This window comes from Girardinichthys multiradiatus, chromosome 23 (assembly GCF_021462225.1).
Source record: "Girardinichthys multiradiatus isolate DD_20200921_A chromosome 23, DD_fGirMul_XY1, whole genome shotgun sequence".
Lineage (NCBI taxonomy): Eukaryota > Metazoa > Chordata > Actinopteri > Cyprinodontiformes > Goodeidae > Girardinichthys > Girardinichthys multiradiatus.
This window is the reverse complement of record NC_061815.1, coordinates 17,122,706-17,149,506: the sequence shown is the minus strand read 5'-3', so window position 1 is coordinate 17,149,506 and position 26,801 is coordinate 17,122,706. Positions and strand designations below refer to the sequence as shown.

Here is a 26,801-nt window from a genome sequence, read left to right as displayed (position 1 = left end):
TGTTAAGCTTTGCTAGTTTCCTAGTATTCCACACATGCTCACAGTCTAAAAATTCAGTTGTTTCACATCATATTCTTACCTTTTTCCAGTTTTCTATTTTTATGTATTTTTTGGGTTAGTGCACATTGTACCCGGTGATGTAAATTTGGTTCAAGCTTGTGTTCTAAAAATATTTTTTTCTTTGATGTATTGTACCTTGCAAATGTTTATATTCCTTGAATTTTGTCACATTTTGTCACAGGGCAGCTCAAGAACAAACCTCAATGTATTTTGTTGGTATGTGTTGCCATAGTCACATAGTAGAACATATTTATGAAGTGGAAGGAAAAATTCTAGAGGATTTATTTCTTAAAATACATTTTCACAAGTGTCTGAACATTTGTATTCAGCCCCATTTAATCGTATATCCCTTAATAAAATCCAGCCCGACCAACTGCCTTCAGAAGTAACCTATTTGCAGTTGCCCACACAGTCCAAAGAACTGGACTGCAAGCAGGTGTCGGGCAGCAGTCCTGAAGGACCATCCAGCAGGTGAAATGATGAAATTTACTTTACAGAGGGTTTGCAGTTGAGTGGGCTCTGGTGTGGACCAGAAGCTATAATTTCACCTCTAAGGCCTGGACATATGCACATACTTTGTGTGCTTTGGTGGGACCGCAGCCATGGAGTAAAACATGGATAAACATGGGCTCTGAACTGTACACAAAGGCCGGTATGAGCCTTTCTACACCTTTCGGTATCACACTAACTTCGCCTAACCCAGCCCAGGAAGAGGAGGAGTCTTAGCTTACTCCCTGTGACATCACTGTCTGAACAAAAATGCTGTGTTTCAACATAGCGATCTCTTTTCTCGCTAGTCTCAGGTGAGAACAAGACAGGAGAGGCACAACGCGCAAATGTCTTCTTGCTGGCAAGCTTTAACTTGGATCCACAGTGACTACGGTTGAATCTCTGACGATTGTTAGCACACAAAGTTAAGTAATGATCTGCTGCTCACATAATCCAGTATTAATTTATAAAAGGGTGGTAATTAAGACAAGCTTGACTTCTGTTCTGAGGCCTACAGAAGCATTGTGTGTTCCAGAGAACTCCCCACAGCAGCTCTAATTGAAGTGGTTTTCCCTTTCTTGAAAACAACGGGACAGCAGCATTGCACGCCTTCCGGCATGCACATCCAGGTAGCAAGAGCTACCCTGCTGCACCATGACCAATGAAGTCACCGCAACGTGCCTTTGTTGCACAGTTGCTATAGACTGGCTAAACAGCCGACCCCCCCATAGCTGCTGACAGTAACTGCAACACAGTCACTTCGGACTAGCGTTTCATCAGAAACGGTTCAAGTAAGAGGCACTGTTTGTGCAGAGAAGATTACTTTAGAATGAAATAATCTTTTGTTTGTGTTGAGAAACACAGCTATTTAAGTGCTAGCAGACTAGCTGCTCAGCTAATGATTTGATCTGTGCTGTCTTTTAAGGTTAAGACAACTTTATTTAAAGGGTGGTTTTAAACACAGATCAGCCATAACACGCCATCAATGTTTATGCATTTTAATCCTTTTATTAATGGTACATGTACATGTTCATTCTTAATGGAGATATAGGCTTTCCTTTGTTAGCTGAAATTGCTAACAGCTAGCACCGTTCAAGGCAGGAGTAACACGTGACTCAGCCATCTTATGAGTCCATTAAAAATCCAGAAAGGTTGTTTGCTCCAATCTAAGAAATAACATCTCCCCAAGTATTGTTTTACTAAATGTGATAGCTAATTAAACATCATTAAGAATAATGTATCCAGAAAGGTTGTTAGTTCTTCTTTAAAATAATATTTCCTTAAATATTATTTTAATATTTCCTTAATAATATTTCACTAAATAAGGCAGCTAATTAAACACCATTGAGAATTAATCATCCAGAAGTTTGGGTTTTTATTCAGCAATTCATTTGTTATTATTTTCTTAAAATTATGTTTCATCTGATACATTGTGAATGGTGGTTTGAAGGTATACCCAGGGGTGAAAGTGAGCTGGTACAGTCCGGTACTGCGTACCACTAAAAGATTCTGCGCCTGTACGCAGTACCGGGAAGAGGGAAGAACGGGTCTGCTATGAAGCAGTCATCCAGAACCAGTTACGGCTGCAAAAATTCACGAGCACACAAAGAACATCAGATCCGCTACCAATAGGCAGTCTAAAAAACGACTTAATCTGTTTATAAATATAGCTTTTTTCCCCTCATTCCAAATTGTTTCTGAACTGTTCGTGCTATGCTGGAGCCTCAATGCTCTTGCGTTGCATCTCTCTCCTCGGAGCTCAAGGCATTTGTGAACGGCCAGCCTTTAAAACGAGCACCGCTACGTTTAATGTCTGTTTGCTCACTGCTAAATACCCCAGTTAAAAGCACAGGGAGAGAAACTAGTTGTGTTTCATGTTATGTTGCTGAATTACAACAACACAGTACAGCTCGAAAACACAGCTTATGACCAGAGATTTCACATACGCTACACGAGAACGCATGTGCGCTTACCTCCAAAACAGAGCGGTTGCCAAGGAGATCGGTGCGTTCGATTTAATAGACTGGGAGATTTTACACAGGTGGTACACAGACAAAAAACCGCCGCTTGACCACCGCTTGACATGACGAACAAAAAATCACTTGCCATCTACAGACTTAAATAAAAAATAAAACAAAATAAAACAACTGAAATTAAAACTATGAATTAACACATGTGGAATTATATACTGAACAAAAAAGTGTGAAACAACTGAAAATATGTCTTATATTCTAAGTTCTACAAAGTAGACACCTTTTGCTTTCATTACTGCTCTGCACACTCTTGGCATTCTGTTGATGAGCTTCAAGAAGTAGTCACCTGAAATGGTTTACACTTCACAGGTGTGCCCTGTCAGATTTAATAAGTGGGATTTCAAGTCTTATAAATGGGGTTGGGATCATCAGTTGTGTTGTGCAGGAGGTGGATACAGTACACAGCTGATAGTCCTATTAAATAGGCTGTTAGAATTTGTATTATGGCAAGAAAAAAGCACCTAAGTAAAGAAAAACAAGTGGTCATCATTACTTTAAGAAATGAAGGTCAGTCAGTCTGAACAATTGGGAAAACTTTGAAAGTGTCCCCAAGTGCAGTCGCAAAACCCATCAAGCGCTACAAAGAAACTGGTTCAACATGAGGACCGCCCCAGGAAAGGAAGACCAAAAGTCACCTCTGTTGCGGACGATAAGTTCATCCGAGTCACCAGCCTCAGAAATCGCAGGTTAACAGCAGCTCATATTAGAGAACAGGTCAATGCCACACAGAGTTCTAGCAGCAGACACATCTCTAGAACAACTGTTAAGAGGAGACTGTGTGAATCAGGCCTTTATGGTAAAATAGCTGCTAGGAAACCACTGCTGAGGACAGGCAACAAGCAGAAGAGACTTGTTTGGGCTAAAGAACACAAGGAATGGACATTAGACCAGTGGAAATCTGTGCTTTGGTCTGATGAGTCCAAGTTTGAGATCTTTGGTTCCAACCACCGTGTCTTTGTGCGGCGCAGAAGAGGTGAACGGATGGACTCTACATGCCTGGTTCCCACCGTGAAGCATGGAGGAGGAGGTGTGATGTTGTGGGGGTGCTTTGCTGGTGACACTGTTGGGGATTTATTCAAAGTTGAAGCCATACTGAACCAGCATGGCTAAAACAGCATCTTGCAGCGGCATGCTATTCCATCCGGTTTCCGTTTAGTTGGACCAACATTTATTTTTCAACAGGACAATGACCCCAAACACACCTCCAGGCTGTGTAAGGGCTATTTGACCAAGAAGGAGAGTGATGTGGTGCTGCGCCAGATGACCCGGCCTCCACAGTCACCGGACCTGAAACCACTCAAGATGGTTTGGGGTGAGCTGGACCGCAGAGTGAAGGCAAAAGGGCCAACAAGTGCTAAGCATCTCTGGGAACTCCTTCAAGACTGTTGGAAAACCATTTCAGGTGACCACCTCTTGAAGCTCATTAACAGAATGCCAAGAGTGGGCGTAGCAGTAATCAAAGCAAAAGATGGCTACTCTGAAGAACCTAGAATATATATTACCCCCAGTGCTTCCCCAGCCCCCCCTCCAGCTCCGCCCCTAAGTACCGGCAAGAATTTAAAACTACTTTCACCCCAGGGTATACCAATTGTTTAAGTTAGTTCCAAGACTAATTTAACCTAGACCTTGCAGCTTTCTCAAGATAATCCTTGGTTCTCAAACATAAATAACATTGAATGGTAACATTACATCACTCTATTGGTCATGGCTTTCAACCTTCTTTAATTCACTTGTTTATATTGTATATAGTTCATTGGTCTTCCCTATTCTTTCATTTTGCTTGGTAGTTTAGTTGGGATTGTTCTAGGATAGTAAAGACTTTGGTAATTAAAATATGTTTGACTTTGAGTTGACCTATTTTTATTAATAAATTCTAGTATTTTAAGAAATTGTGTAAATTTATTCCATGTGTGTGCAGAGGTTTACTGTTTAGTAATGTCCGAGCTTGTTTCACCCTTTTCTCTATTGTCCTAATACCACCGGCTTTTTGGCAGGACAACACTTAATGTCAGGATGTGACATTTTGGACTTTCTGTTTTGTTTTGTTTACTGTTTATCATATTTCTCCAGCCCCTCCGATTAGGTTGTGTTTACTTATTGTTTACATTTTGTTTGTTTACATCCTAGTCCTCATGTTCTCTGCTTCCTTTCCTGTCAGTTCAGTCTGTGTGGTGTTAGGTTTTGTTACTCTGTAATCTGGTTTGCTTTATGGGTTCCTTGTTCGTTCTTAGGCTATGGTGTTTCTTATGTTCCCTCAAGTTTCTCGGTTCATGATTATTTTTTACTCTCATGCTTCATTTGGTTATTTGTTTATAGCTTCGTTTTGGTATTGCCTTTAGTCCCTTTTCTCATGTTTTGGTTTCATTAGGTTCACCAGTTCCCTCTGTCTCCCTGCCTCCTTGTCTCACCTGTTCTTAGTTTCTTTGATTACCTGCCTTTGTTCTCCCTCTGTATATTAGTTGGTTTTGTTTCATTGCTCTTTGCTGGTTTCTCATCGCTCACACTTTCTACCCTTGTTCATGCCATGTTCCTGCAGTGTCGCAGCTTAGTAAGATTTGGATTCTGGTTCTGGGTTGTACCTGCAGTGATTTTGTTACGTTTTTGATCCTTCAAATAAATAAGGATTATTTAAGATGCTGCTTCCAAGCTCTTGTCTGCGCTTCGGTCCACCCCAAAACCCATTGTGACACTTAACCGGCCAATTTAATATTTAATTCAATATTAAACAATATAATCATAATAATAATTACAACAGCTTGAATTAAATAAATTAATTAATAGTGAATGCAACTAATTTCCCTCTCAACAGCTTTCACATTCTGATGTAATGTATTTTGTTCAACTAATATTATTGTCTGGAAATCATGGCTTCTCAGTGGCCAGTCAAAACAAACCAAAGCAAAAAAATGAATATAGTCAAACATCTCTCATTAGGCTAGAATGAAACAAGTATTAGAAAAAAAAAAGTGATAACAAGGCTTATAGTTTCTTCTGATAAATGAAAAAAATATGTTATATTTGGTCTAGTTTGGTGACTAGTGTGACAGTTTATATTGTATTAGTGATATGTGAAGTAAGTTTTTTCTTATGCCCTCATATTTATGTGCACAGATAATTTGACCTACAACCACCCATTACCTGTTTGCAATGGATCATTGACAGTTTTATAAAATATTTCAAATAAAAGTCCCCTTTGTTTGTGCTTGTTTGTTTTTCCACCACTCTAAGAATGACAGAAACTAGGCATACTCCTTTTCTAATGAAATAAAAAGCAAAGAAGCAAATTAACAATGCAGTCAACACTTCTTTTTGTTTACCATATGTGGTGATGTGATGGTGAGAGAATGTAATTAGTGAATGCAAAGGCAACACATTGAGAGGTAGAGAGAGGGATAGATCTATGATACATTTCTAAGCACCTGTCTTCAAAGTAGCAGCAATCTGTTGGGTTTTTTTGTTGTTCCTGAAGTACAAAAGATAGTTCCTAGGCTCCTGTGGGAGTATCTCTTGTAAGCTTTTGTTCTGGCTGATAAGAGAATTTAACCTTACATGACTGCGTTTTGATTAAACTCAACGTCTATTGCCTAATCAATCTTGTTGAAAAGATGGTTGTTTCTGGTTAATGTTATCTCAAAAGATAAGTATGTTACAAGCACCAGCACTTTTCTGTTCTTTTTCAAAGTCCTCATTTTTGCATTATATGTACTTGGATTTGTATCTATCCTGATTGATCTAGAACTCCACAAAACTCCAAACAATAAGCTGTGTTCTTGAAACACACAAATTTCCTTTTCTGGAGCTGCTATCTGCTCTGTTTAGAGGGAGTGTTTGTGGCATCAGCTGCACTCCTGTATATCAGCACTCTAATTCTTTTGTGCATAGTCTCTGGTCTCCCCTTCATTAAACTCACATGATCTATGCCCAAACACAGGCTTGATCCATTGAAAAGGGCTGTACAATTGTTTAATTACCCAGAATTATTTTTTCATATGTTACGCTTTCTGTCTCCAGGGGTCTCCCTCTGTAACAAAAGGAACAATTAAATTTGGGTCACTGCCGTGGGGCATTTGAAACTTAAAACTGTCTCTCTTGGATTATCCCCTGCTAAAAAAAAACAGCCAGATAACTCCCACCAGAATGTTTCATTCTTCTAATTTGCCGAACCTTTACTAGCATTGATAACAGGGGACACAAAAATCCCTTTCATCAGTCTTTGAGCACTTCTATTTTGATTTTTGATATTTTGGGAAGGAGCTGTTACTTTTTACCTCTTTACAAATAATTTAAAATCTAAATCTGGCATGGGTCTGAAACATTTGGGCATAATTGTATGATAAAAAGACCACATCCAAAAGCCCTACTCATTATAGTCATTAAGTAGAGAATGCAAATAATGCACTATAAACATTGTTTTATGTACATCAGGAGCACTTGTGACAAATCTATCTTTTCAAAATGAAAATCACCTCAATCACATGAAATGAAGCAAAAACAGTTTAATCAACATAAATTATATAATTAATTATATAATTATGATTAATTACATGATTAGTTATCAACAATTAACAGTTATCAAGCACAGTGGTGGACCTGGGCACTTTGTACTCATCAAGCCACAGTTGAATTTCTTTGTTATACCAAAGCATTCTAAGGTGAAATATGAGGTCGTCTGTCCAATAGCTGAAGCCTCGGCCAAACTGGGACAACAACCCAAAGCAGAACAACAAATCTAAAACAGAATGGCTGAAAAAGAAAAAAAAAAAGAATCAAGGAGTTGGAATGACCCAGTCTGAGTCTACATTAACATGCTGTGGTTGGGCTTTTAAAGAAGCAGATCATAAACTTCAATTACCTGAATTATTAAATAAATAAATGGCCAAAATTCTTTCACCATAGTGTGAGACACTGGCTTAGTCATAAAGAAAACAACTTCTTCTGGTCATTGTTAAGTGCTTTGTTTTTTTACACAACTTTTTAATCATAGCTGCTTCTTTGCTTAATGACTAATGATGGAGAAGATTGTGTTGTGTATTTCCTTGATGTGAAATTTAAACACATTTGGGATTTTAGTAAAGACCGCCCAATTTTTCTTCTGTAATGAAAAATGGAACAGAGTTTTCTTTCTTTTCCAAATGAGTGTAACTCATATAAACTACTCACAAAAAGTTAGGGACATTTGGCTTTCAGGCGAAATTTCAGGATGAACTTAAAATGGACTAAAACCTTTAAGGGTGAACTCAATGTGACCTTCTCTAAACTTTTGAATGCATATCTCCAACTGTTCAATGTTTCAGTTTTGCACAACTTGCTGTTCTTTTGCTTAATGGCAAAACTCCTAACAGGTATTTGATCCACGAATCCACCAATAAATGCCCAGGTTTCTATGAAAATTGGTAGTTAAACAGTCGTAATCAACCTGCTGTTCACATTTTGACATAATGAAACCAATAAGACACGTAACAATTGAGTAACGATACCTCACCATTGTGAGGCTTCAAATAGGATGTTTTCAGTTGGAAGTGGCCACTGAGCTTAGAATGTCATCAGCAGGTTGCATCAGAGATACAGAGAAACTGGAAGAGTCACAGAAAGACTCGAACTAAAGAATGTCCTTTGGCCACATCCCACACTAATGACTGCTTCCTTATGAATAGTACCCTGCGAAATTGGGTGTTGAATGCCTCTCAATTCCAGGCACTTTTAAGGAAGGAGAGAGGCACCAAGATGTCATCTCAGACCATACGAAACTGTTAACATCAGTTTGGTCTGTGTGCTAGATGACCAGTAAGGGTACCTAAGATAGACATTTAATGATCTCACAATAGAGAAATTAACTTGTTACCTGACCACCAGGTGTAACCACCAGGCACAGGCATCTTCATATTGCATGAGCCAGGGAGTATTTACGCTGGATGAGGGTCCAGTTGGCCTCAGTGATGTTCTCTGATGAAAGTCAATTCATGTTGAGCCTTTGGTGGTAGTGGTGTTACAGTTTAGGCAATCTAGTCAACACAGAACTGCCCTACACTACTTGAAGAACATCATTAATGCAGTCAATGTGCCCCTATATGATCAACACAAGCCTAATTTCACCTTCATGGACAACAATGCTTCAGCTCATTGAGGTTGCATCCTTAGAGAATGGCTGCTGGAAATTGGGGTACCTTGAAAGGTGCAGCCTTCCCTTTCTGCAAATCTGAATCTCATAGCAAACCTAGTTGATCAGCTGAGTCACTGTCTAGAGGCTCGTAGCTCTGTATCCCAAAACCTAAATGACCCGAGGGCCGCCCTTTAAGAAGAGTGGGTTGTCATTGCTCAGCAGACAATATGTTGACTTGTGAACAGCGTGAGACGTTGTTGTCAAGCTGTTATTGATGCTCAAGCGCACATTATATGTTACTGAAAAACATTTTGTGTTGTGGTATACCCACCACTGTTCAATAAATATTTTGAGATGAGGAAATTATGGCATCACATTCCTGCTAAAAATCAGAGGAGCGTATTAAGCAATCACAACAGCGCATCCTTTAATTGAGAGAGCACATAGCACTGATCGCGGGCGTGCACCTTTATTCGAGAGCCTTTGAACGCAACACGGCAAGCAGTAAAACACAGCCCCTGCACCCATCTGTTCGCTCTTGCAGAAAAATGACGCTCTCTCGCTCTGTTTAGTGGGGTATTTGTCAGTTGGGGGCAGAAACTCTTGTGATTGATCTGATTGGCCAGATTTTCACCTCATATCCGGTAGCAGCTGGCACAGGTCATTGCCTTAAAAAACAATTCATCGGGAACCCATATTAAATTTGGAATTTCATACCAAACCTTATTTTCTCTAAATTTTGAGGACTTAACATCCTCTTATTTTGCAACTATAATGTTGAAAAAATCCCCGCAAAATTATCTGGTTTCCATAAGCAGATGCTTCTTTCTTGTTCACTGATCTACAAGCATAATTTCTTCCCCCATAGATACTACAGGTCCTTCTCAAAATATTAGCATATTGTGATAAAGTTCATTATTTTCCATAATGTCATGATGAAAATTTAACATTCATATATTTTAGATTCATTGCACACTAACTGAAATACTTCAGGTCTTTTATTGTCTTAATACGGATGATTTTGGCATACAGCTCATGAAAACCCAAAGTTCCTATCTCACAAAATTAGCATATTTCATCCGACCAATAAAAGAAAAGTGTTTTTAATACAAAAAACGTCAACCTTCAAATAATCATGTACAGTTATGCACTCAATACTTGGTCGGGAATCCTTTTGCAGAAATGACTGCTTCAATGCGGCGTGGCATGGAGGCAATCAGCCTGTGGCACTGCTGAGGTCTTATGGAGGCCCAGGATGCTTCGATAGCTGCCTTTAGCTCATCCAGAGTGTTGGGTCTTGAGTCTCTCAACGTTCTCTTCACAATATCCCACAGATTCTCTATGGGGTTCAGGTCAGGAGAGTTGGCAGGCCAATTGAGCACAGTGATACCATGGTCAGTAAACCATTTACCAGTGGTTTTGGCACTGTGAGCAGGTGCCAGGTCGTGCTGAAAAATGAAATCTTCATCTCCATAAAGCTTTTCAGCAGATGGAAGCATGAAGTGCTCTAAAATCTCCTGATAGCTAGCTGCATTGACCCTGCCCTTGATAAAACACAGTGGACCAACACCAGCAGCAGACCATCACTGACTGTGGGTACTTGACACTGGACTTCTGGCATTTTGGCATTTCCTTCTCCCCAGTCTTCCTCCAGACTCTGGCACCTTGATTTCCGAATGACATGCAGAATTTGCTTTCATCCGAAAAAAGTACTTTGGACCACTGAGCAACAGTCCAGTGCTGCTTCTCTGTAGCCCTGGTCAGGCGCTTCTGCCGCTGTTTCTGGTTCAAAAGTGGCTTGACCTGGGGAATGCGGCACCTGTAGCCCATTTCCTGCACACGCCTGTGCACGGTGGCTCTGGATGTTTCTACTCCAGACTCAGTCCACTGGTTCCGCAGGTCCCCCAAGGTCTGGAATCAGCCCTTCTCCACAATCTTCCTCAGGGTCCGGTCACCTCTTCTCGTTGTGCAGCGTTTTCTGCCACACTTTTTCCTTCCCACAGACTTCCCACTGAGGTGCCTTGATACAGCACTCTGGGAACAGCCTATTCGTTCAGAAATTTCATTCTGTGTCTTACCCTCTTGCTTGAGGGTGTCAATAGTGGCCTTCTGGACAGCAGTCAGGTCGGCAGTCTTACCCATGATTGGGGTTTTGAGTGATGAACCAGGCTGGGAGTTTTAAAGGCCTCAGGAATCTTTTGCAGGTGTTTAGAGTTAACTCGTTGATTCAGATGATTAGGTTCATAGCTCGTTTTGAGACCCTTTTAATAATATGCTAATTTTGTGAGATAGGAATTTTGGGTTTTCATGAGCTGTATGCCAAAATCATCCGTATTAAGACAATAAAAGACCTGAAATATTTCAGTTAGTGTGCAATGAATCTAAAATATATTAATGTTAAATTTTCATCATGACATTATGGAAAATAATGAACTTTATCACAATATGCTAATATTTTGAGAAGGACCTGTATTTATGGAACAATAAAGACATCTTATATAAAAACAAATCCTTATTCTACCCTAATTGGTTTACTCACAATATACTTTTAGTTCATCAATTGTTCAGCTCTAATGGTTCATTAATGACATATCAAGATTTTGTCACGAAATAAGGTACCATTATACCGTTTAAAGAATTCAATATTATAATAAATGCAATCCCTACTGGCAGGAATGTGAAGCCATAGGAAATCACCATTGCATGCTTTTACTTAAAAGCCCTATTTATGATATAACACCACTGTAGCATGAATTTTTTATGTTTTCCATAAATTTTGCACGAAAGCTAAATATGACTAACTTTTTGTTTCAGGGCCGTAGCTACAATTCAGGACACCGAAGTCTGGACCTCAGTATTTTTCTGTTGTGTATACAATAAAAAATTAATCAAAACAATACCTCCGAATGGCGTGGTTCTCTGAGTAGCTCCACCAGGCTAATTTAGGAGGCGCAGCGACTGTGTAAGGCAGCCAAACTCAATGTCTACAAAGATGAGTGCACCTTTGCATACCCTACTGCTAAAATAAAGACCAGAAGAATAATACTACATCTGACGGTGAGAGGTAACAGCGGTAAGTTGCTAAAAACATTCTACTTCAATTTCATTCTTCTTCAAATAACAGTTCATTAGTCTCCACCCTTCATGACACTGTTTAAGTTTAGTTAAAATTGTTACAGCCCATTGACGACGATGTTTGATTTGTGTTGGCTCATTGTTTGTGAGTAGCTGTGACAGACTAACAATGTTTCTATTGCAAGAGCTAATGTTTCTGTGCATTAAATCAAGACAGAGTTTTTTTCAAAGCTCAGCTTTGAGGGGAAGAGTGTAATGAAAAGACAAAGAAGTGATGAAGGTAAGAGAGGATAAATAGATGGCTGCTGTCCATCCACTCCAGCCAGAATGTGTTGCTGAGACCCATGTCCCTGTGTTGTTCAAAACAAACAAAAAGTGACTGGCCTTTAGTACATTCACTTTAGACAACTACTAACCATGGATGGATGTGTTAGTACAGTACAGTGATATTCAGGCTAAATCGGACTGCAAAGAATACAGTACAAATTAGTTTCATCATAAATTATGTGTATTACTTAATAAAGCAAAGCATATATATTATATTTGTGTTCTGTTAGAAAAATATTTCAGTGAGTGTAATCTAAAATGAATTCAGACATAAAGACAGACTAAGGCAGGTGGATAACTTTAGTCTGTTTTTGATTTGTCAGGAGAGACAGATGAGAGTATGAATACAAAGTAACAAGTACGCTAAAGTCTTGTGTTTTGAATGTGTTTGTGCAGTAACAATCAACATTCATATAAACTAATTGATGTCATTTCAGTGAGTCATCATGGTTGTGCCCTGAATCCCTGTTGCTTCAGAAGATGTCACTCCCCATGGATTCACACACACAACCACACACACAAATACATGTTGCATTCAAGTCACTTATGTTTTAAATAAATGCTTCCATTTTCATTAAGTTTTGGTCTTCATTGTAACTGATATGCAGGGGGATAATGAGTGATGGACCTCAGTATTTTTTAAAGTCTGGCTACGGCCCGGTTTGTGGGTAGTAAGTTAGGCATATTTGGCTTTCATGTGTATATATCAACATAATCCAGATGATGTGGATGAATTAGAATTAATTTCAGATTATGTGGAACCTTCAAATGTAATGTCCAACCCTTCTCTGAACTTACAGTACAAACACACAAGCAGGTTTTCAAGGAAAAACATATTTAGATAAGCCAGGGAACACAAGTAGAAACCACATCAACAAACACAACTGATTGAATTAGATGGCTAGCAATGGCACATAAATTGTTCTAAACTCCCTAGAGAGTGGTGCTGGATGTGATTTTATGTGTATGGGGAACTGATTATTTTATCTGCTGATGAAAATCCCCAAAATAAAGAAAGTCAAATATATTGTCTACATTCACTATACAGAAATTGCAAACGATATAAAAATAAGACAGGGGTGAAAAACCACTGACTTTAGAATCGTAATAAATCTGAGATATTTTACCAACAAATATGTAACTTATTTAAATAGTTTAGCATCAAGACTTAATGACAGCATAATATAAACCATAACCAGCTTTGTTTGTGAAATGTTAGTTTATTTTTCATGCAAACACCAGTAACACTTTACCACTATAGTTCTAAATTAAGGGTTATACAGGAGTAGATTTACAGTTCACAGGCCTTGTAGAAACAAAGGACAAATCTTGCTGAAGGCAATAGTATGTGGTGAGGTTTGTTAACAATGTAGAAAATGTCATACTCGTGCCTTCTTCTAGTTCAGTGATTTAAAAAAAACTTCTTCCGCAAGGGCCAGAAGGGCTCAGTTTGTTTAACTCTAGCTACACTTTGGGGATTACAGCATGACGCTCTGAGCTTTTCAATTCGCCATTTTTAAAGCATTCAGTTGTTCTAAGGAGAGTATTAAATCTCTCAGGTATTAGGTGAAATCTTGATGTCCAGACCATTCTTGAAACAAAGGTAATGAAATCAGCTTAAATGAGATAAAGGAAAATAGCATGATAAGTGTTTCAATTTTTCATGCACACATTTAATTAAAAATCATCTGGTCGGACCAGGGAGATGGATTTGTGGTTTAAATGAGGGTAAGGTGCTGAACAAGGTCAATCTTAACAATGAAGATCCATCAGAAAAAATCTCATTATGGGGACGTTCTTATTTAGGGAGGTTTTCTCTAAGCCAGCGGAGGTGAACTGCATTTTTCTCTGGTGATGATTAGATCACATGCAGCTGGTAAAGATTAGTGTGTATCTATGTGTGCAAATATAGGGCGTGGGAAAGATTTACTGAATGATACATTCCACAACGATTGTTTTGTTTGTGTACAGAAATAGAAAAAACGGCTCATAGTGAAGCACAAGATAAAATACTAGTGTAAACTACAAGTCGTACTTTCAAAATGTGTAATACATAGATACCCGTGGTGACAAGCTTTACAGAAATGAAAATCAAAACTTCTCAAATGCCTTCTGTCACTTAATCCCCATCTGTCTTTCCATCCATATGCTCAATGTGTCCCAAAGAATTACCAAAATACTTCAGAGCCTTTGGATTGCAATAGCATGACACAGATGTAGTGTAGTTAGACATATTTTAGCAAATGCCTTGAATTTTACACCAAGCATAAGGATGGAATGTGTACAAGTGGATTAAGATGCAGTAGTTGATTGAAACAGTGTGCATTTTTACTCCTTTTTCTCCTGCACAGTTAAAACATGTCATGTTTGAAACAAGATTTTCCCTAAAGACCAAACAATTTACTTTCAAAAATTTCAAGGCTACGAAAAGACAGTCTTAGTAAGAGGAAAATATCCTGTCTTAGAGCCAGAAAAATCTTAAAATAGAAATTTATCAAAGTCAGGATTGTGGATTTCTCCTCACCCACCAAAAACAGTCTTCCCATTCCAGTCTCTTTTGGTATCAGTATTGTAAAACAATTGGAATTGTGCCCCCAACTAAAGAGCCAACCCAAGAGGGACATATCAAATTTCAGGGCACAGCAACAACAGATAGCTGTAGCAGATCCAGCAGCCAGTTATTGAGCTCACTGCAGGTGTGTTGGTCAGCATAAAGTTTCTCCATAAAGTTTCTCAGGTAAAAAATGTGTTAACTGTAGTTTTACTGTTTTTGCATCTTCTGGCAGTACAAAATGTTTGCTGACATCTACAGGCCATATAAATAAATTAATTCAATAACCTCCGTCTCCTCTGCCTCCTCTTTCATCCTGCATGTTACCCATGATAATTGCCTTTAATAATAACTCATTCTATCAAAGGAAATGACACACAAGAACATCCCCATTTTATCAATCTTTTAACCTCCCTTTTAATCACTACATGTTTCATTAGCGTGAAGTGACGTTTTAGGCAAAAACTTGTTGTGAGACAATTAATTGTACAGGATCTTACACAGATTGAGTGGTGTGCCAGACAATGTCTGAAAAAATGGTCTGAAAGCTGCTGAAGTCGGTTGAACCATTCAGAATAAATGAACACTTCTGTGCAGAAAATGAAAACTTTTAGCTGCTTCTATTCCACCATTGCACAGCTCGCTAATATCAGTATAATGGTGACAGTTTTTTGGAGAAATTACAGTGCGCGTGCATGCCCATATACATTAGGGTAACAATACTGGTCAGAAATGAATCAGAAAATATAAGCGCTTGTTCTCCACTGAGGCAAATTACATGCAGACCTGGCTTGCCATTGAGAACATTTAAATCCCTTAGGAGGGGGGATTTAAGGTATCCAAGCTATGGCCTCTCAGACAACATTTCTCCTGACAATGTCTTCATCATTGGTCACGGATATGTTTTAAAAATTAGCACATATAGCACATATGCTTGACATAAGGTAAACAAAAGGAAGAAAACAACAGCAATGAAAGATCAACATGAGATGCTTGCCAGTTAGGGATACTCTTTGAAGTTTATGCAATTTTTCTGTGTATTTGCAAATTAAAAGCAACTTTCACTTTTTACCCAGTTCCACTTTGCAGAAGTGCCATTCAAAACAAAATCACAAACACAGATGTGAAAGGCAGTGCGTATACATAAGAAGAGGGTGTGGGATGATAAACCGATGGATACGCTCCAATTTGCAAGAAACAGCTGTCAGTGTCAAGGGAGCCTGTGTTCATCCAGCTGTTGCAGACTCCTTAAAAATACACAAACAAGTTTAGATTTAAATATTGAATCACTTGGGATTTGTCTAATGATACTTTGACTAAGCTTCTAGTGGGACTGGAGTCTATCGGGTCAGATATTGTCACCAGTTTGTTAAGAGGCCAATACACAGACACACAAGCCAAACGGCCATCCAAACTTACTCCAAACATCAATTTAAAATCACCTAACATCATCTAACATTCATGTTTTTGGACAGAGGAAGCTGGATTACCCAGACAAAAGTCACTCATGCATAAAGGGAACATTTAATCTCCCCACAAAAGTACGTAATTAAGCCCAAAATGCATACCCCTGGCAGATTTCAGAAATCAATGACTTGTAACAGAAAACACAGAACCAATTCTCCATGCCACTCACCTGTCCTCCATCTGGTTCAGACAATATGGCATAATGAACTTTGCCGCTGTCAACCTACACACCACATGAAAGGATATAGTTTATCTTCTTATATCCCACCTGATACTTTGAAACTTTATTCATTCCTTTCATGCATTACCTGGTTCGTGGCAAATACTGGTTTCTCTTAGACGGAGGTGTCCAAACTTTTTGCCACTGTGGCCAAAACTGTCAGGTTGAAAGTAGTTGCCAGCTACAAAAATGTCTTTAATTTCTTAAAAACGCAAAAACAATTTTAATGTATTATTTTTTGGTTTTGATTCTTGTCAATAAACTAAATACCCAATATAACAAAGTAGTCAGTTTTTTCATTGCAAATCTGAAACATAAAAAAGGACAAAAGAAAATGTGTATTCTCAGTAAAAAGAACAGGATATGGGTCAGTCTTTCTTCAAAAACTCTTGCTTTTATTCAGCTGAGTTTATGGACTCACGTCTCCTTTTAAGTAAAAGTCACAGGATGTTTGTGGTTGTATTTATTCTGAAAGTAAGTTGTACGAAAAAACGTCATTAGTAAAAGATGAATAGTATGTTCTCTCCATTTTAGGAAGATGCATCTTTTTTTTAAAGACCAGGCCTGCAAAAACTTTAAACAATTAAACATAAAAAGCATCTGCATTAGCCACCTGGACTGGTGAACCAAATTTGTGCCGTTCTCAAATTGTGGTCCAGAGGCCACACAGTATTATTCCGAGGGCCGCAAATTTGTGCCTTATGGAATTTTAGCAGGGTTTACAGTTTTCAGTTGTATTGATTTGAGCATTGAGGTTAGAGCTCCCTCCTACAATCAATAGATTCTGTATCTCAACCCCAACCTTATAGTCCCTAATTTTCATCATTGTACAATATTAATAAAAGGGGTGAAAGTCACAAGTTTCAAGCTTACTTCTGAACAAAGTAGAATACATTTATGACCATGCAGGACATATAGATTTCAACGACTTTTTAGATGCAAAAAAAAAAAAAAAAAAGTTAATTCGATATGCAGAACATCTATCTATTCAGTCAAGCAGTATTAAACCAGAAAATAAATTGCTAAGTTGAAATTGTTTTGCAATTACTTGCAGCCTTTGTCATCGGTATTCCCTGAAGTAGTGCAGTCTGTTTTTTTCAGTCAAAATGCCTTGGCAGAACATTGGCTTGAGACCATAGCTCATTTTATCAGTCCCTAACCCTTGAAGTAACTGCTGTACTCCCTGGCAATTGTGTCTCCACCTAATGATTTATCTACGTCCAGCAGTAACAGTCCCACCTGCTCCACAGCCACTAGCTAATTGACACTGACTGGATGTTTTCGCCTAGCAAGGCTCTGCTAATGAACAAACTGCTGTTGACCACTGACAACTCTGAGCTTTTTTTCTGCTGCCTGGAGGGTTGGAGAGCAGAATCCCTGAAGCTGTTTCCATCCTAGGGTGGAAGCCAAGACTTTCATCATCAAGGCCTACTGCCAACTCAAGAGTGAATAATTCACCACCTTATAAATGAATCCACTGTAACAAAGTTTTTGCTTTGTCAGAGCTGTATTTACATATACAGTAGAATGTGGTGAGGAGATACGTTTGACCCGATTTGTTAACTTTTGTTCCGATCGCAATATCCAAATTTAGATATCTCCCACTACTGAAATTCTTTCAATCCACATTTGGAATTCTCTTTCAGGCACTATAAGCTATACTGCTGTACTTTTTGACCAAATCTTCAGTTTTATTTTTAAATACCATATTGACAATTACAGGTCCTTCTCAAAATATTAGCATATTGTGATAAAGTTCATTATTTTCCATAATGTCATGATGAAAATTTAACATTCATATATTTTAGATTCATTGCACACTAACTGAAATATTTCAGGTCTTTTATTGTCTTAATACGGATGATTGTGGCATACAGCTCATGAAAACCCAAAATTCCTATCTCACTAAATTAGCATATTTCATCTGACCAATAAAAGAAAAGTGTTTTTAATACAAAAAACGTCAACCTTCAAATAATCATGTACAGTTATGCACTCAATACTTGGTCGGGAATCCTTTGGCAGAAATGACTGCTTCAATGTGGCGTGACATGGAGACAATCAGCCTGTGGCACTGCTGAGGTCTTATGGAGGCCCAGGATGCTTCGATAGCGGCCTTTAGCTCATCCAGAGTGTTGGGTCTTGAGTCTCTCAACGTTCTCTTCACAATATCCCACAGATTCTCTATGGGGTTCAGGTCAGGAGAGTTGGCAGGCCAATTGAGCACAGTGATACCATGGTCAGTAAACCATTTACCAGTGGTTTTGGCACTGTGAGCAGGTGCCAGGTCGTGCTGAAAAATGAAATCTTCATCTCCATAAAGCTTTTTAGCAGATGGAAGCATGAAGTGCTCCAAAATCTCCTGATAGCTAGCTGCATTGACCCTGCCCTTGATAAAACACAGTGGACCAACACCAGCAGCTGACACGGCACCCCAGACCATCACTGACTGTGGGTACTTGACACTGGACTTCTGGCATTTTGGCATTTCCTTCTCCCAAGTCTTCCTCCAGACTCTGGCACCTTGATTTCCGAATGACATGCAGAATTTGCTTTCATCCGAAAAAAGTACTTTGGACCACTGAGCAACAGTCCAGTGCTGCTTCTCTGTAGCCCAGGTCAGGCGCTTCTGCCGCTGTTTCTGGTTCACCTGTAGCCCATTTCCTGCACACGCCTGTGCACGGTGGCTCTGGATGTTTCTACTCCAGACTCAGTCCACTGCTTCCGCAGGTCCCCCAAGGTCTGGAATCGGCCCTTCTCCACAATCTTCCTCAGGGTCCGGTCACCTCTTCTCGTTGTGCAGCGTTTTCTGCCACACTTTTTCCTTCCCACAGACTTCCCACTGAGGTGCCTTGATACAGCACTCTGGGAACAGCCTATTCGTTCAGAAATTTCTTTCTGTGTCTTACCCTCTTGCTTGAGGGTGTCAATAGTGGCCTTCTGGACAGCAGTCAGGTCGGCAGTCTTACCCATGATTGGGGTTTTGATTGATGAACCAGGCTGGGAGTTTTAAAGGCCTCAGGAATCTTTTGCAGGTGTTTAGAGTTAACTCGTTGATTCAGATGATTAGGTTCATAGCTCGTTTAGAGACCCTTTTAATGATATGCTAATTTTGTGAGATAGGAATTTTGGGTTTTCATGAGCTGTATGCCAAAATTATCCGTATTAAGACAATAAAAGACCTGAAATATTTCAGTTAGTGTGCAATGAATCTAAAATATATGAATGTTAAATTTTCATCATGACATTATGGAAAATAATGAACTTTATCACAATATGCTAATATTTTGAGAAGGACCTGTACATTTCAAGCATTTCATAATGACCCTTTGAAGCCTGTATTGACTGCTAAATCTAAACTAGTGGCTGTAAAGGTGGTGAGGTGGGGGCACAATAAATAAAACTGTATCTTTGTGCAAAAAGCTGCTGCTTACAACTTTTTTTAGGGGAAATATTATGAAAACTATCTGAAATGTTGCTGCATACAGCAGCAAAATTACTTGGAAATTGTGCAGTTTAAAGAGCCTTTACAGTGTCATTATTATTTATGAGCAAAGTTGAGATTACACCATTTTTGTAGGAGAGAAATAAAGAATAGTAAAACCAACCTACCCCAATAAAATATTCAAGAACACACAATGATATTTTCATATTCAATAGTCTTTAATAATTATTTTTGTAATTTGCACGGTTAGAATGGCTAACTGTGACACTGGTCTTTCTGTTTATTTGAAAGATTGTAAAAATTCTTTACCATTTTCAGTCTTATAACAGGTTAAAAGCAATTCTCTCTCTCCTAAGTTCCCATCCTCTTGAGTGATGGACCTTATGTTTGTCCATTTTAATTCTTCTTCGTCTACATAAAACTGTATGCATATTGTATGCCATGTATTCTGAAACTTTTCTATCAGCACCATCATTAATTTACTCTGCAATTTCAGCTCAAGCAGCTTGTGTGTCACATCCAACCACACAAACCAGCCTTCGCTCCCCACATGCATCAAATGAGACATTGTCAGTCATGATGATTTACCACTGTTCCTTCCTTTGACTGCTTTCAACAGATACTGACCCTGTGGACAGGGAACACTTAACAAGAGCTGCAGTTTTGGAGATTCTCTGACCCAGTTGGCTAGCCATCACAATTTGACCCTTGCCAGTTTAGCTAAAATCTTCTATTTTTCCTGCTTCTAGAAATCAGTGTTGAGGACAATATGTTCACTTGGTACTTTATATTTTCCACATGTTAACAGATATTATGACGAGATAATCAGTATTCATTTAACTTGTTACTGGTCATACCTGTATGCCTGATCAGTGTAGAAAAAACTGTGTAGGTACAGTTTATGAAAAATCAGCTGCTCCCTTCAGCAACACAGGACCAATGACCTGAGCCTGAAAACCAATCCAAGAATGATGTCAGTATTGGTATCTCTATAATGATTTAAAGTTCTGTTAATTGTTGAGAAGTTACAGTACTTATCCTATTTTAATCTGCAATTTATTTACAATAACAGACAGATAATAGTTTCAGAAAAGGAATCCGTTCACTGAGTTTGGAGATTTATTGACTTCATGATTTATTTTAATGAAGTAAAAAAAAAAAACTAAAAAAAATGGAACATTACCCTCAGTAGAATCAGCAGCCAAGCTTTTATGCAGCTGCTCCTGAGGCAGTTTTATTCTCAAGTAGTCAGATTGTTTTTGACACAGACTTGCAACATGAATACTTTTCATGTCAGATTAAACACAAGTCAGCACACACAAAATGAGCTGCAAGAGAACATAAAAGACGGGGTGGAAATGTATATAATTACTATGTCACCACAGAGCCATATGCTCCTTGGCAGCATAATGAAGACAAGCCAGTGAAAGAGGGAAGAAAGAGCACAAACACTGTGTGAGCCACTGCAGTCATGGCTGGAGGCAGTGGATGCAAACTTCTCTCAGTAAAAAAATACGTGACCTTGCTGACAATGACTACAGTGGACTTTATTTTGTGTGTGCAGACATGCAGGGAAGACAATATGTCAGAATCAAGTTGAACCCACCTGAAAGGATTTTGGGAGCACTGTGCTCTTTGCAGTCACCAGCAAAACAACTTTATTTTCATAACAAGAAAACACTAAATCTGATTGTAGTTGTAGCCATTCGTTTTCAGTTTCAACATGCACAAAATAGCTGTCTAAAGGGTGCAGGGATATAAACGTGGAGTTTTAGGTGATCGACAATATTGCTACTGAAAATGCAAGCATGCAATAAAATTTGAATAGTAACTAATTATACTGTTCAATTAGATAAAATTTTGCTTAACGTGTCCCACAGTTTCAAATAGTTAAAAAATAGAAAAGTGCAGCATGTCTAGTCCGTACTTCATAACAACACCTTTGGCTAGCATCACTGTTAAAGTGCTCTTTAAAGACAGCTTTTGGTTCTTCTTACCCATGAGTGAAAAAAAAAAAAAACACAAAAGCAGCCTTTGCCAATTAAACTATACTTTCGCACAACTCCAGCTGAAGGAGGGTTCAATAGCATCACATCTGCCTTTTGAATAGTGGTGAAGAACTCATAAACCAGAGTGGAGATCTCAGATAAATCAGTACCTAAATGTCAATATGGCCTTTGGAACACTGTATTTATAGCTCAGCTACGTCAACCAAACCCACTCTTTCTCTGTCTGGAATGCGGCTCTCTCACTTTTGCTATATCTTTGTATGGTAAATAAGGTACAGAGCCACACAGTAACTTTAAACTAGTATTCAGTATTTGTTTTCTTTTAAACGTTGGGGTTATTCACTGTCATCTGACTGTGGCTCTTTAAATGTATTGAAGCAGGAAAAATAAATCTGGCTGAATCTTTAATATTGCAGTGTTTTTTTTTTTTTTTTGTTCTCCAGTCATGATTTTTTACTTCAGAGCACAGTTACTTCCGTTTTGTTCTCTCTGCACTCTTTGCCTGTCCATTGGAGAGATAATCTTAAAACTTATTTGTTTGTTATATAGGCTTTAAATGCTCTTGCCTCTCCCTACCTCTCTGAGCAACAGCACTTTAAATCTGCTCTTAACAACCACATCTTCCCCTTGACTGTTTGATTTGTTCCTGTTTATGTCATATTTTCTTGTTATTGTTTTGTTCATTTATTTTAATCATTCTTGTTGTTCAGCACTTTGGTCAGTGTCTGCTGTTTTTAAAGTGCTGTATAAATAAAGTTGGGTTGGCTTGGCTAGGCTAAGGCAAACGTTGACCTTTGCTTTCATATACAGACCTTTTCACAAGCTGCCAACAATGCCCTAGGATCTTAATAAAAACACAGGGACAATGCATATACAGTGCCTTCAAAAATTATTCATACCCTTTGAACTGTTTTACATGTGGCCAGCAGAAGGCTGTGTAATACTGTAAATTATACAAAATTCACCTTCTCTCATGAATGTTCACTGACAAAAATCCCCCTGGCTGCATGTTTGGTAAAGACACCAAACATGCAGTCAGGGGGATTTTTGTCCTGCTGTAAGAGAACCTCTGCCCCAGGTTTAAGACTTTTGCAGCCTCAAACAGCTTTTCTTCCTAGATTTCCCTGTATTTAGCTCCAGCAGTCAAAAAAAGCACCCCCACAGCATGATGCTGCCACTATTAAAGTGTCATTGAGGTTATGTAGTGTTCAAGATGAGGTGCAGTGTTAGTTTTCTTTCACACATAGGGCCTGATCTATTAAAGGTTTGCATGTATAAAAACACATGCACTAAAAAGAGTGCGCAAAGCTGATCTGCTAACCAGGCGCACCGACGATTGCTTCTGACACATGAGCAGGGTAGCAGGCCATTCAGTGTGTTCGCCCTTCATGAATATGCAGAATATATGTTGGTTAAAATAATGCGTAAAATACTGGGAGGAGCATATGCAAATGTGAATTATCAATCATGAAACTACGGAGCCCATGAGGGGACATGAGGGAATTTTTTTCTTTTGCATCCCCACGCAATAATTCTTGAGTTATCTCGCAATACTTTGTGGGATAGTTTCCAAACCAGACAACAGCAACAACATACAATGGAACAAACACCACACCGGTTTTTGATGTTTATTGAGTTTTATTTTGAAATGGGCCTTAAATATGAGGATATTTTGTCAGTGCTTGCAACGTGTGTTACATCAGTGAGTGACACTTAAAAATAACACTTAGTGGAAAAGGCCACAGTCGTCGCAAGGATTATTCTGACTTGGCAATTGTGGTGGAATATGTCAGGAGAGAACTTCAGTCTTCTAGACAGCTTCACGGTTATCGTTGGATGTACGCCAAAAGCAGGCAACATGGACTTTGTGTGAGAAAAGAGGACGTAGGTCTGGTCATGAGGGAACTGGATCCAGCCGGAGTGTCCTTAAGGCAAGGAAGATGTCTTAGAAGAAGGAACTACTTCTCAAACAGTCCGAACTTAATTTGGCACATTGACTCTTATGATAAACTGAAGCCCTATGGCATTTGTATTCATGGACGAATAGATGGATTTTCAAGGAAAATTATCTGGCGCAAATCTTACACAACAAACAGTGATCCGAAGTTGATTGGTGGATATTACACTGATGCAGTGCAGCATTTGGAAGATTGCCCGAGAGTTGTTTGAGGAGATTTAGGTACAGAAAACCTTTCTGTCAGAGACTTCCAGGGTTTGCTCCATCTCACTCAACCTAACGACCCTTCGGACAGTTACCTGAAAAAAGCAGGCACTGCAAATCAACGAATAGAATACTGGTGGCGCTTTCTTCGTACAGAGTGCATAGAGTTCTGGCTGTCCTTGTTTGCTGACTTTAGAGACAACAGATACTTTGATGGTTACTTTCTGGACAAAAGCATCCTGCTGTTTTGCTGCATGGGACTCATACAGGTGGGTAAGTTCGAACTAGTAATTTATGTGTCTTGAAAGGCGCCTTAAATTGAATGTATTAGTATTATTATTATTATTATTATTGTTGTTGTCGATGTTATTGTAGTAGTAGTAGTAGTACAAAACAAAAATAAATAATTAATAGCATTAGTCCGCTGATCTGTGCTGTAAATATTATTGTTTTTTTATTATTCATAGTGAAAATCTCTGGACTTTCAGTTCAATGCGAGAAAATGTAGTTCTCAGTCCTGTCTTAATAAGTTTTATTTTGGATTCAGATTATTAACACTGCTAACTCAATGGAGCTCATGCAAGTCTAAATCTAGATTATTTTCTAACATATATTACATCCTTCAGATCAAATATAAATATGCTCTGAAATAGGTGTTTAAGCAGATGTTGTGTTTTCCAGGTCAGAAAATAATGTCCTCACTCATATGCAGGAACAATTTAATGTAATCTTTATTCTTCCAGTCAGGGCTTGTGCGCACATGTAGTCCCTCAACTAACTGCCAAGTTGCCTAGCAATATATACAACTTCCGGTTTCACTAATAGATATTTTAATATAAGATTGCCTTTCAAAATAATATAATCAAACAGTACAGCAAAGAGTTCCACTTCCAGAAAAAACACAAAACATCACCGCACATCTCCGGCCAAGAAAGAATAGTAAAAAAAACTAGAAAAAAACCCACCTCGGATGTGCAGAGGTAACCAAAGATTCATTGTACATCATAAGGGGTAGGGGTAATTGATTTAACTGAAGTATGCCTTATGAATCAGAAAAAAATCATACAAATTTGGCAAAGTTGGACTCTGGAAAACAACTGCGTTTATTACATTATTTTTCTGCCTAGTCTATTCCTTTTTTTAATCTGTTACAGGATGAGCTGGATGACACTGCACAAGTTTGGAACACACACCACATCAGGCCCTCCGAAAACAAACATGCAAGTTCCCAGTGGTCAGCCCAATGTGATGTATGCACTGCCTGAACTCTACAATACAAGAAACTTCCTCGCACCAGTTCAAAATGACCATATTCAGCTGTGCAGAAATGAATGTGTCTTTCAGGCTAACCATACCCTGGCATCTAGATGTACAGGGGTTGGACAAGGAAACTGAAACACCTGGTTTTAGACCACAATCATTTATTAGTATGGTGTAGGGCCTCCTTTTGCGGCCAATACAGCGTAAATTCGTCTTGGGAATGACATATACAAGTCCTGCACAGTGGTCAGAGGGATTTTAAGCCATTCTTCTTGCAGGATAGTGGCCAGGTCACTACGTGATACTGGTGGAGGAAAACGTTTCCTGACTCGCTCCTCCAAAACACCCCAAAGTGGCTTAAAAGCATTGGCTTAAAGCATTGGCTTAAAGATCAGACATCCTAAAGTATTTTTAAAAGGGTGCTTCAGTGTGTGCATAACTTTTCCATTATGTTAATATAGAGTAGACTGTTACAGTGTGTGGCCATGTGGGTCACTGCACACAAAACATTTTGAGTTTATGAAAGAATATCAAAACATGGATTGAGTAATTTTTTTAGTTACTCAATTAGTAACTTTTGACATTTCATTAGTGTAAAATATCCATGTCAAAATGGGAATGAAACCTATGCAGTGGCAAAATACATTTGAACTTTGCAAAAAAAGAAACTAACTTCTGAAAAGCTTTCATCATCTGTCTCAGACTGACTGTCCATCAATGGAAGAGTAGATGCGAGATCGTCATCATAATGATCTGACCTTGGCCCTATTTGGACCACTCCAGAATCCTTGGTGTCATCCAGATTATCAATGTTGATGAAGTTCGACATTATTGTTTGGGTATCTTGAATTGGGTCTTCTGGGTTTTCAGCGTTGTCAACTACATAGTAATACTCTGTTGTTCCCAATCAGGTGTTGAATGTAAGCCTGGTTACAAAAAAGCAACATCTTCATCAAGGACATACACTGGACCCTGATATTCTACAACATTTGGTGAAGCTTGGTGTTGTGGACTCCAGGAGGCTTCATCATCTGTCAAAAGGTGCTGCAATGTGCTTGAGTGCCCTGCTTCTCCGGGTGTAGGGCCTTGGAAAGTGTTTTTTGAAGCTGAGGTCTCAGCAAAAGGGACAGAAAGTCTTTTGTGTTGAGTAGATGTTCTGTCTTTGTTATGAGGCTTTATAAAAAAAATAAAAATAAAAACCCAGATAGATCTTGATGAGATTGTGCAATCATAAACAATTTTAGACAGACAAATATGTCTTTGCACATTTGCCTAAGGTGTACATTCAAAAATAATATTTACAAAATCTTTTTTTATTTTAGTTGGTACATTATGACCACAAATTTCAAATGTGACTTTTAGAACATTATATTTTATGACATGACCAATCTTTAGACACAACTGTTGTGTTTAAATATACATTACCTGTTCAAAAAGCTCTTGGTCCCCTGATGAATCTGAAGAAGGCACAGAATCCTTGGTGCAAAGGTAAAGCCTTTGCACCAAGCCTTTTTAGGATTACATTGTTTCACACAATTCCACAAGTGTAGATTCCAGAGGTACAGTTTTCCTTTTGAAGTCGCACATGTTAAATGTGAAGTCTG

General features: G+C 38.6%; 2 long non-coding RNA genes across 2 annotated transcripts in view; one reads left to right on the top strand and one right to left on the bottom strand.

The window, feature by feature from the left end:
* Nucleotides 1–12,876, top strand: part of LOC124860852 — a 70,747-nt gene extending 57,871 nt beyond the window's left edge. Inside the window, exons 2-3 of the long non-coding RNA XR_007036464.1 lie at nucleotides 11,497–11,755; nucleotides 12,522–12,876. This is a non-coding gene — a long non-coding RNA (uncharacterized LOC124860852). The remainder of the gene's footprint in view (nucleotides 1–11,496; nucleotides 11,756–12,521) is intronic.
* Nucleotides 12,877–13,281: 405 nt separating this feature from the next.
* Nucleotides 13,282–21,885, bottom strand: LOC124860765. The gene is made up of 5 exons (XR_007036433.1): nucleotides 21,765–21,885; nucleotides 20,625–20,717; nucleotides 16,411–16,524; nucleotides 16,272–16,325; nucleotides 13,282–15,882 (listed from the first exon to the last, which is right to left on the bottom strand). It is a non-coding gene; the product is annotated as an uncharacterized LOC124860765 (long non-coding RNA).
* Between the last annotated feature and the right edge of the window lie 4,916 nt (nucleotides 21,886–26,801).